This window comes from Cajanus cajan, chromosome 9, assembly GCF_000230855.2.
Source record: "Cajanus cajan strain Asha chromosome 9, NIPB_CcT2T_4, whole genome shotgun sequence".
NCBI classification, from domain to species: domain Eukaryota; kingdom Viridiplantae; phylum Streptophyta; class Magnoliopsida; order Fabales; family Fabaceae; genus Cajanus; species Cajanus cajan.
Genome location: NC_138525.1, coordinates 36,375,653 through 36,390,485, shown reverse-complemented (window position 1 = coordinate 36,390,485; position 14,833 = coordinate 36,375,653).

The following is a 14,833-nucleotide window of genomic DNA, read 5'->3' as shown; positions in this document are numbered from 1 at the left end:
TCCTTAATGGTGTCGGACCTTCCCCTTTATTCGTCTTGATTACCAACAACGGAGTTGATGTGCGCTCGATTGGCACGGTTGTTGGCTTACACTTGATAACGAACGGCGTGCGATCCATTCTTTGAACATACGCATCGACTAATCCTTTCTTTTTATTAATGTTTATTAATGGATTACTAGGAGAGATGTATGAATGACTCCTAGATCCCTCCATGATCTATATGCATGATATGAGATGATGGTGGTGAATATGCATGCATAGTGTTTATTCAACTAAGCATTATCATGTTTTCGGGATGTCCCTAAGATGATGCATGATATTGCTTGGTTTGGATAAATAACCCTTTTTCTTTATTTCTTTGGGTATTTTGTATCTTTTTGTATTTTTTGGGTGAAAAGGGAAACTACCTATATGAATGTGATGAAGGTAGATGTTAACACCATGTAATGGAAGATTTTTATTCCTATTTATTCTTTTTATTTAAAAAAAGAATGTTGTATGTTTAAAAGGTGCAATGTATGCTCATACAGTGTCACATAAAAATGCACAAACAATTCACTCATCCACGAACAGTCACGAGCGAATCACGAGGTAGGGGTATCCTGCAGAAAAGTGCATATTCAAGGTGGATCTAACTGTTCTCACCGGTCTGAGGCCCCCAAGGTGCCCCCATTATAGGGACCCAATTCCTCTCGTCGTAAGTCGATGGAAAGCTCCAACGCACTGTCGGACTCGAGTTCATGGTTATCACCTTGAGTGATGCTTTCCGACAACGGTCTACGGGCACCTATAGACCCATTCGACAACCGGCCGTACTAACATCCACTCCCTATGGTTAATCACTCATGCCCCCGGGTATAGAGGGAACTGTTGTGTGCAACGGTTTGTGTACAGTTTGTATTTCAAACAATTGCGGAATTTAAACATTCAACAGTTATTTAAAGCCATATAATAAATCATGTTATCATACAAGCAAGGGGTAATGAAGTAATTTTAACTATTATTTGTTAAAATAATCTGTCACTAAATGGGACTGACTCTTTAAACTTCCCCAGTGAAGTCGCCATCTGTCGCCACCGGCCCGAAACGGGCTTTCGGCATTCGCGAAGGATGGTTGGACTCGTTTATTTGTTTAAAAATATGGATTGCTAGAATGACGTATTCTCAAACTGAGACCTTGTCAAACGAGCAATTTTATTAAATGATTCACCAATCCATATTAATCCCAAGCGGGACCCTCCATGGATTAGTGGTTTTCGCAAAAGGAGGGGTTCGTGGAGTCGCCACCAATGTTTTACTCAAAACATTGGAAAAAGAGATAAGGCAATTGATTTTTCAAATCAACTTTGGCCATTACAACCAGAGTTGGGTAAGGGAGTCGGTTACGCGTGGGGAAGGTGTTAGCACCCCACAGCGCCCCTTTCGGGTTCCCTATGACATATTATTTTATAAAATAACAGTGTAAAATTACTAAATTACCCCTATTTATTATAAGCGATTATAAATTAACTATCTACATGATGACAGTTAAATATACAAACAGAAAGCAGTAAAAGGAAGGATTTTAAGAAGAAAACCTTTGAAGCGTGCTTTTATATATTTCGTAAAACTGGGAAGCTTTTTGGCGTTCCCTCGCTCTACAAGCCCGCTCGCTCCCTCCTATAAAATTTTGACTACGGAAATCCGGAGGATTTCCCTTCGACTAGGTTCGAATCTCCAAGCTAAGTGCTCGGAATTCCAGAACTTCGTCGGATCGACTCCCAGAGAGATTTCTAGGGCAGAACACTGCTCAAAAACCCCAGAATTCTCAAGGAGGGAGTCAAAACTGAGTGAAAAAGTGTGGAATGACGTCCAATTGACGTCATATTTATAGGGAATAGGCGCAATACGGCCTACAGGGGCAATACGGCCGTATTGAAATTTTTGAACTTCAATACGGTCGTATTGAAGTTTAATACGGTCGTATTGAAGTTCAGAAATTTCAATACGCCCGTATTGAGTTCGCTGCGGTTGTATTGAAGTGTCAATACGGTCGTACTGACTTCAGTACGGCCGTATTGAAGCTTCAATACGGCCGTATTAAGTTCAGTACGGCCGTATTGGGCTTTTTCCCTCCACTTCTTTATTTTGAGCTATTCTAAGACCTCTAGACCTACAGAGAACCCTCCTTGGGCCTTCGAGGAGTCCTTCTGGCTGATTATCCTTCAGTCTTCGAGAGTCTTCAAGCTTTATTTCCGACCCGGACAATTTTAGGGGTCTACAAAGGGATAAGCATTCTTCAACCTGCCACACTTGTCTTTGGAAAAGTGATAAGAGATTGGTTTTGCACAAAGAGGTTTAGGACCTTTGGGAGGAGAGAAATCAGATCTCTAATCTGAATACTCAATTCTCATTAATGCCAAAACTGTTATACAAGTGAAAATTTGAGGCTATATAGGCGTGGCCACCTAGGGGTTAAGCTAGACTAGACCATGGTTCACTAGGAACCATGGTTGGGTCCGTCCAACTTAGGGAGCAAGAAAAGGCTAGACCATGGTTCACTAAGAACCATGGTTGAGCCTTCCTAAACCGCCCTTGTGTAGGAGAGAAAAGAGGTCCAAGCATTTGGCCAAGTGTGCACCAATGTGAACACAAGGTGTGAACACAAAGGTGTGGACGGTTTTGATTGGTTTCATTTAACTCCACCCGGTTTGAAAATGGTTCATTTGGTTTAGTTAGGTTCATTCAATGTGAATGGAACCTAGCTAAAGCAAATCTATGAAAAATTAGGAGTTAAATGAGTCCAATATGTAAAACCTTTATCCTAAGACCACATTTGGCTAAAATGCTAGGAGCACACTTTAGTCTACTAATGCCACTCCTATGCCTACTTCTAAAAAGAAAAAGGTGCCTCCAAAATACAAAGGCAAAACAATCCTATACAAAGTCTACTATATACAATATATACAATGGGACTACTCAAGATACTACTAAGGAGAAAAGTACACAATGCTCATGGTGAGCAAGGGTCTAAGAAGCACCTCCTCCTTAGATGTCTCTTCTAGCTTCCTTACCATGGACCTTGTCAAAGGTCCAATGGCCTTCATGTATTCCTCTTCCTTGGATGGTCCTCCATCATACCCTCCTTCTTGGGAAGGATCTGTCCTCAGATCTACCCCTTCATCATCCATGTTAGTATTCCCTCCTCTATAGAAGCCTCCTCTAGCCTCCTAACCATAGACCTAGTTAGAGGCCTAATGGTCTTCATGTGTGAGCATCCTTGGATCACCCTTCACCCTTCTTGGTCTTACTTCTTCCAAAGGGATCCTTGGGGATTAGATTTCCATCATACCCTCCCCCTTCGAAAGGATTTGTCCTCAAATACAGTGGTCCTTCCACAAAGATAGCATCACCTACAATGAAAATAAGAAATAAAGCATTAGGGATGACATATTCATATAACATATGTGGAAAGTGCACCCTATGAGGAATTCCTTCTATAGTCCTAGCAAGGGTCCTTAGACTAGGAAGGATGGGTTCTATAAGAATAGAATCCTCACTATAGTGTAGTCTGAGTGTAAAACTGAATCCTAAAAATGTTAAAGTGCTAAAACTATAACAAACTAATGAAGTAGTCCTATATACTAAGATATCTTGCCTAAAGTACCCTATGTAGTAACCTAGGCTTCTACAAGAAAATAAAGTGAATATAATAAGGAAACTACCTAGACAACCCTTGATCATATTATATGTTAGATACATCAAGGAAGAGGGTGTAAAGAGTTTAGAAAAGTCATAGAATCTAATTTGGTCTTGAAGGGAAGTAGTAAAATTAAGTTCAAAGAAGTTTGAACTTCCCTTAAGATCAAAAGTAGGAAATAAGACACCATGAGATGTATCTGATAAACAATATAAACCAAAGGTTGGGTGCTTTATTAGAACAACTAAAGTAGGAGAAGTCCTAAATAGACAATGGCCGTCTACTTTGGGCACCACCAAAGTTGTAGCATAAGAAGTAGAACTAGGTGAAGTCCACTTCTTCTTCACAAGACTAAGAACTTGAGATCCATTATTTTCAAAAATATTTAGGTGGTGGATCTTAAGCTCTAAGGTTGTGGCAGCAGTAGAAAAAGAGCTAAATTCTTTATGAAGAAGAAAAGTCTTTTTACAATTATTTTGAATTAAAAAGTGACTTTCCTTTTGCATAAGATTTTTGGAGGAGACACTATCCTCCTTACTCTTTTCCAAGAGTAGTGTCTTTTTAGTTTTAAGAAGGTGAAGAGGTTGTTCAACTAGAAGACATTTCTTGATAGAATGTTTTATTAAAAATTGACTTCTAGGAACAATTTCCTTGGAGGAGACACTACCCTCCAACTCTAAAACCTTCTTTTTCTCCTCTTTTCTTTTTTTTGATTTCATAAATACTTGATCTTCCAACACTTGTGAAGGTGTAAGAGGGATCAAGGTATGCTTTTTACCTAGATGGACTAGGCGGATCTTATTGGTGACACCATCATGGATGGCTTGTCTATCATGTTGCCACGGTCTACCAAGTAAAATATGACTTGCATCCATGGGAATGATATCACATAAAATTTCATCTTTGTACTTCCCAATGGAAAAGGGCACATTTACTTGATCTTTGACTTCTATAGGTCCATCCTCATTAAGCCACTGAAGTTTGTAAGATTTAGGATGGGCTATAGTAGTCAAGTTAAGCTTATCAACTAACCTTTGGCTTACAAAATTGTTACAAGAGCCACTATCAACAATGAGAGAACATGTTTTCTTGAAAATCTTGCATCTAGAATGAAAGAGATTCTCTCGTTGTGATTGGTCTTGTTCCTTAAGTTGGTTAGTCAACAATCTATGGGCAATTAATAGATCACCCTCACATGGTGCTTCCTCACTAGAACTATGGCTTTCGTCTTCTTCACTTGAGGAGGATGAAGAAGATGAAGTGCTCTCCTCACTTAGGATCTCATTGCCCCTAATGATCATGGTTTTTTTTGTAGGGCATTGGGAAGCTATGTGTCCCCTTCCTAAGCACTTAAAACATTTTATGGAGCTAGTCCTAGTATCATGGGAAGGTCTTTCCTTAGGTTTCTCTTTTAGTGACTTATCCTTTGAATAGGAGGGGGTACCCTCCTTCTTGAAGTCTTTCTTAGGGTAGGGGGTAGTTTCCTTCCTAAAACTAGGTTTTCTTTTTAATTGTTGTTCTACCCTCACACAAAGTTGAACTAGTTCATTTAGGTCTCTATAGGGCAATAGCTCAACTTTATCCCTAATCTCTAGGTTTAAGCCACTTTGAAACCTAGCTATGGTGGTTCTTTCTTCCTCCCTAATTCCCGCTCTCATCATAAGCAACTCCATTTGTTGCCTATATTCCTCAACACTCAAATTTCTTTGTTGGAGTCTTTGGAGCTTGTCCATTAACTCCCTCTCAAAGTATGGAGGAATGTGCCTTCTCCTCAAGGCACTCCTTAGCTCATTCCAATATTGGATTGGAGGCTCATGATGAATTTGTTTTTCTCTAACTAGGGAAGTCCACCAATACATGGCATACCCTTGAAAGCTAAGAGTAGCCATGGGAACCTTTCGGTCTTCACCTACATTGTGGCAAGTGAAGAGTTGTTCAACCTTCATCTCCCAATCTAAATAGTCATCCACACTATCCTTGCCATGGAAGGGAGGAAGGTCAAACCTAGGTTCTTTAGGAGTTGTTTCATGCTTAGGCCTATGGTGCCTAGGGGGTCTTTGGTAGTAACCATCATCATGATGACTACTATGCAACCCTTCACTTGTTAGTGAATGTGTGTGCGAGTGATAGCCTTTGGACCTAGAAGGTCCATGACCCTCATGGCCGTGGGGTTTGCTAGTCTCACCCACAACAAGTTTATTTAACAACTCTCTAATTGTTTCATTGTTTTTTTCATTTTCTAGTTCTTTTTTTCTAATGTATTCCTTAAGTTCCCTAAGTTCTTCCTTAGTACTCTTATGGCTCTTAGGGGAGTGATGACCATGCACACTACTATTATGAGAATGGTCACTCATTTTTGCAAGGTAAAAGGTTTTCACAAGTCTTTGAAAATTGCAAAGTGAGTGATAAAAGTTTTCACAAAAGCTTGTAGTTTTTTTTTTTGTTTTGGTGTAGTACTAAGTACTTAGAGGTCTAAGTATACAAGTTGCACTATCAAGGGAGGTGAGCTACAAAGAGCCACTTAATAACCAAGCCTCTTCAAGTGGAAATTACTAAACCCCTTTGTACTTTTCTTACAAAACAAAGTTCCACACAAGACAAGTAAAGTAGTGTGTGTGTGTGCACGAAACCCCTAGTAGGCAATAGAAGCCTTCTAAACGAACCTAGGAGCTAAACAATTAAAATGAAAGCAAATAAAGCATATACTAGTCGCTTATCCTAAGGTGAAAGTCCAAGTAGCACCTAAGGCTTTTTGGGACACTTTCACCAACCTAGAAATCCGGTTTATGAAAGCTAAAACTAAATCTAGCCGGTTCCTAGTGGAAGCCCAAGGTGGCACTTAAAGCCTTTGGGGACCCTTCCACAAGCACTAATCGAGGTTAATAGAAATTAAGTAGGACTATTTAGGAGGTGGGGGAGCTTACTTAATGTCCAAACAGCCACCCCTAAATGCAAGTTGAATACAAAGAAAATTGACACAAAACTATTCAAGCTAAGTGATGAAATTACAACTCAAATAAGCAATACAAAACTATTCTAGTTGAGCCTTCCTAAACCGCCCTTGTGTAGGAGAGAAAAGAGGTCCAAGCATTTGGCCAAGTGTGCACCAATGTGAACACAAGGTGTGAACACAAAGGTGTGGACGGTTTTGATTGGTTTCATTTAACTCCACCCGGTTTGAAAATGGTTCATTTGGTTTAGTTAGGTTCATTCAATGTGAATGGAACCTAGCTAAAGCAAATCTATGAAAAATTAGGAGTTAAATGAGTCCAATATGTAAAACCTTTATCCTAAGACCACATTTGGCTAAAATGCTAGGAGCACACTTTAGTCTACTAATGCCACTCCTATGCCTACTTCTAAAAAGAAAAAGGTGCCTCCAAAATACAAAGGCAAAACAATCCTATACAAAGTCTACTATATACAATATATACAATGGGACTACTCAAGATACTACTAAGGAGAAAAGTACACAATGCTCATGGTGAGCAAGGGTCTAAGAAGCACCTCCTCCTTAGATGTCTCTTCTAGCTTCCTTACCATGGACCTTGTCAAAGGTCCAATGGCCTTCATGTATTCCTCTTCCTTGGATGGTCCTCCATCAAAAGATATTTTTGTTCAAAAGTTTGTGTTTTAGAGGGGATTATTTATTGTTTTGAAAGCGGTTTTTGTAAGAATGGCTGGCCAAGGTAGGCTCATGTGTTTAGGCTTGTTTGATTAAACACTTATGAAGTTAAGAAAGTCCTGTTATTGACGTTGTGATTTGACAACTTAGATAGCTTCCCTTGAACCTTTCTTTTTGAATTCAGCTCATGGTACCATCATGGATTTCTTTTGTTTTTTGATTGTCCTTATTTTTGCCTAAAACACCCCTTTTGTGGCGTCTCAGCGGACCTTTGTTTTTGTTCGTTTTTGCAACCCTAATTTTTGCCTAGGTCACCCTTTCGTGGGATTCCTAGCGGGTTCTTTGCTCTTATTTTTGCGCAGCCCCCTTTTTTGGGTTTCCTGCCGAGCCTTTTTTGTTTTTATGATTTTTGTTTTTAAAGGATTTCTTTTTTATCCATGATGGCACTTGTCGAGGCCAAGGAATGGTGCTCCAAGTTGTCATACACACTTCCACATAAAAATGATGCGGGTTTATTGTTATTAAGACAATTTTAACCTCATTCATGCTTATTCAAACAAGGTTAAAATAATGTGGTCTAGAAATTTATTGCAAGCAAGAAAAGAAGCAATAAGAAATAATAAAGAATGATTTTATTATAATTCTAGCGGAAACATGTGCCCTATCGAGGCTCGGGGGTCGGGCTGTCCCCGAGGAGTAATCTCTAACAGTCATCAGGTCTATACATCCCTATCGGAAGGAGAAGAGCACTTGATGACGACGACCGGCCTTGACGCTTGTGAACCGGCCTTCCTAAAGATCTGGCTTAAAGAACGTCGAGAAGGATCTTGGTTCCTCTTCGTCCTTTGATCTTTATTAGGGTTGTATCCTAACCCTTGTTTCCCCGGATTATCCTTAATAATGGGTAGCTCGGGAATTCCTTGGGAGTCCTTGCCAAGTCCTTGTCCAGGCAAGTATCCGTTCTTGGTGAGCATGTAGGCTACCTTCTTCATTTCTCGGGGAAACGTTTCGACATTGGCAATCTCCAATGCTTGGAAGGCGGTCTCTAGAGCTTCCTCTGCTGCATCCACATAAGGTATGGCAGATGGCTTGCTGATGAGTATGTCATCTTCGGCTTGTACGGTCACCAGCTTGTCACCCACTATGAATTTGACTTTCTGGTGGAGCGTAGAGGGAACAGCTTTCGCATCATGAATCCAAGGTCGGCCGAGGAGACAGCTGTATGCAGGAGTAATGTCCATCACTTGAAATTCGACATTAAAGATAGTGGGTCCAATTTGGATTGGAAGATTAATTTCTCCCACCACTTCTCTTTTAGAACCGTCGAAAGCTCGGACGATCATGTTGCTCGGGCGCATTTGGATTCCCTTGATTGCCATTTGATCGAACGTTCTTTTTGGCATCACATTCAAGGAAGATCCGTTATCCAACAAGACTTTAGCAATGTGATATTCCTTGCACTTTACAGAGATGTGCAAGGGCTTGTTGTGATTCGGTCCCTCAGCGGGGATTTCTTCATCGGTGAAAGTGAGGTGATCATTAGCCGTGATGTGACTAACAATCCCCTCAAACTTGTCTTGGGAGATAGTGTGCGACACGTATGCCTCGTTCAAGACTTTCAACAGAGCTTGCGGATGCGGTTCGGAGCTTAGGATCAACGACAACAGAGTAATCTTTGCTGGCGTCTTATGAAGTTGATCCATGATGGAGTACTCGCTCTGTCGGATATATTTTAATAGCTCATCAGTCTCCTCCTCGGATTCTTTATTTTCCTCGTTTTTTTCTTTTTCTTTTTCCTTCCCTTTATTCTTGGGAGCTTTATCATGAAGATCTTCGAAAGTGTAGATCCTGCCACTCCTAGTCATGCCCCCAAGTCCAGCGATGTTAGAGATATCGCTGTCGGCAGAAGAATGGATGTCGTATATCCATGGCACAGCCTTATTCGATTCGTAGGGAAAAGGTCTTGGAGCAGTGATCCTTAACGGTGTCGGACCTTCCCCTTTATTCGCCTTGATTACCAACAATAGAGTTGATGTGCGTTCGCTTGGCACGGTTGTTGGTTTACACTTAATAACAAACGGCGTGCGATCCATTCTGAACATACGCATCGATTAATCCTTTCTTTTTATTAATGTTATTAATTACTAGGAGAGATGTATGCAATGCACTCCCCTAGATCCCTCCATGATCTTCGATAAGAATGCATGATATGAGATGATGGCGTTGAATATGCATGCATTGTGTTTATTCAACTAAGCATTATCATGTTTTCAAGATGTTCCTAAGATGATGCATGATATTGCTTGGTTTGGATAAATAACCCTTTTTCTTTTTTTTGGGTATTTTGTTTTTTGTATTTTTTTTTTGGGTGAAAATGGAAACTACCTATATGAATGTGATGAAGGTAGATGTTAACACCATGTAATGGAAGATTCTTATTCCTATTTATTTTTATTTTAAAAGGGAATGTTGTATGTTTAAAGAATGCAATGTATGCTCAAAAAATGTCACATAAACAATGCACAAACAATTCACTCATCCACGAACAGTCACGAGCGAATCACGAGGTAGGGGTATCCTGCAGAAAAGTGCATATTCAAGGAGGTTCTAACTGTTCTCACCGGTCCAAGGCCCCCAAGGTGCCCCCATTATAGGGACCCAATTCCTCTCGTCGTAAGTCGATGGAAAGCTCCAACGCACTGTCGGACTTGAGTTCATGGTTTTCACCTTGAGTGATGCTTTCCGACAACGGTCTACGGGCACCTATAGACCCATTCGACAACCGGCCGTACTAACATCCACTCCCTATGGCTTTCCACTCATGCCCCCGGGTATAGAGGGAACTGTTGTGTGCAAAGGTTTGTGTGCAGTTTATATTTCAAACAATTGCGAAAATTTAAACACCCAACAATTATTAAAGCCAACTAGGTAAAACATGTTATCATACAAGCGAGGGGTAACAAAGTAATTTTAAACTATTATTTTAGAAATAATCCATCACTAAATGGGACTGACTCTCGAGGCTTCCCCAGTGGAGTCGCCATCTGTCGCCACCCGCCGAAACGGACATTGGCATTCGCGACGATGGTCGGACTCTTTTTAAGTTTTGAAAAATGATGGATTGTTAGAACGACTTATTCTCAAACTGAGACCTCATCGAGCTAACAATTTTGTTAAATGATTCTCACCAATCCATGTTAATCCCAAGCGGGACCCTCCATGGATTAGTGGTTTTCGCAAAAAGGGGTTCTTGGAGTCGCCACCAATGTTTTACTCAAAACATTGGAAAAAGATATAAGGCAATTGATTTTCACAAATCAACTTGGTCATTACAACCAGAGTTGGGAAAGGGAGTCGATTACGTGCGGGGAAGGTGTTAGCACCCCACAACGCCCCTTTCAGGTTCCCTATGACGGATTATTTCATAAATAATAGTGTAAAGTTACTAAATTACCCCTATTTATTAGAAACGATTATAAGTAAACTATTTACATGTTGAAAGCGTGCAATGCAACAATCAAAAAACGATAAATGAAAGCGGTAAAAGAAAGGACTTGGAAAGAAACCTTTGAAGCGTGCTTTTATATATTCAAAAAGAGTTAGGAGGCTTTTTGGCGCTCCTTCCCACTACACGCTCGCTCGCTCCTTTCCCTAGAACAAATATTAACTGTGGAAATCAAAGAGATTTCCCTTCGACTTGTTCGAGTCTCAAGCTTCAAGGCTCATGACTCAAGAACTTAGTCGGGTTGGCTCTCAGAGAGGTTCCTAGGGCAGAGAATAGCTCAAAAACCCAAGAATCCTCAGCAAGAGGGTCCAAACGTCTGGAAAAAGTGTGAGAGGACGTGCAAATGACGTCCTATTTATAGGATTGAGGCGCAATACGGCCTGGGAGGTCAATACGGCCCGTACTGGGTTTTTGAACTACAGTACGGCCGTATTGAATTTGGTACGGCCCGTACTGAGCCATTTTGAACTACAGTACGGCCGTATTGAGTTCACTACGGCCGTATTGCAGTTCAAATGGCTCAGTACGGCCGTACTGAACCTCTGGGAGGGTGTATTGAGCTCCAATCCTCGCATACCCTTATTCTAAGCTACTCTAAGACTTCTAGACCTACAAAGAATCATCCTAGGGTCTTCCAGGAGTCCTTCCAGCTGACTTTCCTTCGGTCTTTGAGAGTCTTTGAGCTTTATTTCCGACTCGGACAATTTTAGGGGTCTACAAACCTAATCTATTGACTGAAATACATTGGTCTAAGAAATACAATGAATAGGAAAAATTACAAGAAGAAGAATGAACCTAATATTGGGTATCAAAAGCCCAAAGCCTAAGAAGCCCAACTATAAGCCCTAGAACATAAAACCTAATCTATGGTCAAAATACAAGACCAAAATCAACGTAATTTCCTATACTAATAAAATGCAATAAAACATGGTGTTTAATCAAGTAAGGACCATGTGAGAAGCACCCTAGGCCCACCAAGCCCATTGGGCCCACTAAGCTCTAAAGCAGACAAGTCTTCAAATAATCTCCTGGCCATAGCTCTAGTGGTTGGGCCTTTGGCCCATGCTCTTCCATCATTACTTGAGTGAAACACCTTGGAAAGGCTCACTTGTTTGTTCATTTTGCAGCCAAGACATTTTTTTTAATTTTAGGTTCAAAGTTAGAGACGGATTTTGGAAGCAATTTAGAGATGGATTTGAAGAACTTAGTGACGGATTTGGACACTTAGAGAAGGATTGGTGGAGACCAATTTGGGACGTTTCACTTGAATCCAAGGCTGTCCAAGCTTGCTTCCAAGCACCCTTGGTGGAAGTTCTTCAAGCATTCTTGATTAGAGTTGTTTCCATTGTTTGTAACTCCTTAAACCTACCTTGGGTTAACCTTTTAGTTTCCTTTTGTTAAAACAAACTTACATTTAAGAGTGGTTGTTTGGGAATTTGATTAATTCCCACCACTTCCTAAATAGTCTTAAATAAATATTCCTAGACACATTTAGTACTTGTGGAAGGGTCCCCAAAGGCTTCAAGTGCCATTTGGGCTTCCACTAGGATAAACCTAGTTTACTTGCTTTCATAATACGTTTAGGACTTGTGGAAGTGTCCCAAAAGGCTTCAAGTGTCACTTGGACTTCCACCCTAGGACCCTACGACTAGTGTATGCTTTACTTGTTTTCCTTTACTTGTTTTAATTTCTAAGTTCGTTTAGAAGGCTTCCTTTTCCTACTAGGGGTTTCGTGCACACACACACAACTACTTGACTTGTTTGTGTGAAAATTTTGTTTTGTAAGAAAGGTATAAGGGGGTTTAGTAATTTCCACTTGAAAAGGCTTGGTTATTAAGTGGCTCCTTGTAGCTCACCTCCTTTGATAGTGCAACTTGTATACTTAGATCTCCAAGTACTTAGTATTGCACCAAAAAGATAAAATCTTTTGTGAAAATCTTTATCACTCACTTTGCAAAATTCTTTAAGATTTGTGAAAACCTTTCTCTTGCAAAAATGAGTGATCATTCTCATGAAAGTAGTGTGCATGGTCATCATTCTCCTAGGAGTCATAAAAGCACTAAAGATGAACTTAGAGAACTTAGGAATTATATTAGGAAAAAAGAGATAGAAAATGAAAAAAATAATCAAACTATAAGAGAGTTGTTGAATAAGCTTGTGGTGGGGGGTGAGGCTAGCAAACCCCATGCCAATGAAGGTCATGGGACTACTAAGCCCAAAAGACATGATGGTGAAGGGCCTTATAGGTCTCATAGGAACACACGTGATGAAGAGTCATCACGGCCCAAAAGCCAACATTCACACACTCACTCATCTACAAGTGAAGGGTTTTATAGTAGTCACCATGATGATGGCTACTATCAAAGACCCCCTAGGCAACATAGGCCTAGGCATGAAACAACCTCTTCTAGAGAATCTAGGTTTGACCTTCCTCCCTTTCATGGAAAAGACAATGTTGATGATTACTTGGATTGGTAGATGAAGGTTGAACAACTCTTCACTTGCCACAATGTGAGTGAAGAGAAAAGAGTTCCTATGGCCACCCTTAGTTTTCAAGGGAGTGCCATGCATTGGTGCACTTCCCTAATGAGAGAAAAACAAATTATGAGAGAGCCCTCCATTAAATATTGGAATGAATTTAGGAGTGCCTTAAGGAGAAGGCACATTCCTCCTTATTTTGAGAGGGAGTTAATGGACAAGCTCCAAAGACTCCAACAAAGGAACCTTAGTGTGGAGAAATATAGGCAACAAATGGAGTTGCATATGCTAAGGGTTGGAATTAGGGAAGAAGAAAGAACCACCATTGCTAGGTTCCAATGTGTTCTTAACCTAGAAATTAGGGACAAGGTTGAACTATTACCCTATAGAGACCTTAATGAACTAGTTCAACTTTGTGTGAGGGTAGAGCAACAACTTAGAAGAAAGCCTAGCTTTAGGAAAGAAACTACCCCCTACCCTAAAAAGGACTTTAACAAGGAGGGTTACTCCTCTTATTCAAAGGATAGACCACTAGAAAAAGAAATAGAAAAAGAAAAACCTTCCGATGAAACTAGGACTAGTTCTATAAAGTGCTTTAAATGCTTAGGGAGGGGACACATAGCTTCCCAATGCCCCACAAAAAAGACCATGATCATTAGGGGCAATGAGGTCTTAAATGGGGAAAGCACTTCATCTTCTTCATCATCCTTAAGTGAAGAAGATGCTAGTCTTAGTTCTAGTGAGGAAGCACCATGTGAAGGTGACCTATTCATTACTCAAAGGTTACTTACCAACCAACCCAATGATCAAGACCAATCACAAAGAGAGAACCTTTTCCATTCTAGATGCAAAATTTTTAAGAAAACTTGTTCTCTCATTGTTGATAGTGGATCTTGTAATAACTTTGTAAGCCAAAGGTTGGTTGATAAGCTTAACCTAACTACTATAGCCCATCCTAAATCTTATAAACTTCAATGGCTTAATGAGGATGGACCTATAGAAGTTAAGGATCAAGTAAATGTTCCTTTCTCCATTGGAAAATATAAAGATGAAATTTTATGTGATATAATTCCAATGGATGCAAGCCACATTTTACTTGGAAGGCCTTGACAACATGATAGGATGGTCATTCATGATGGTGTTATAAACAAAATTCGCCTAGTCCACCTAGGCAAGAAACATACCTTGACTCCTCTTTCACCTTCACAAGTGTTGGAGGATCAAGTATTTATGAAATCAAAAAAAGAAAAGAGGAAAAAAAGAAAAAGGTTCTAGAGTTAGAGGGTGGTGTCTCCTCCAAGGAAATTGTTCCTAGAAGTCAACTTTTAATAGAACATTCTATTAAAAAATGTCTTCTAGTTGAACAACCTCTTTACCTTCTCAATGCTAAAAATACACTACTCTTGGAAAAGAGTAAGGAGGATAGTGTCTCCTCCAAAAATCTTGTGATAAAGGAAAGTCACTTTTCTATTAAAAATGATTACAAAAAGACTTTTCTTCTTCACCAAGATTTTAGCTCTTTTTCTATTGCTACCACAGACTTAG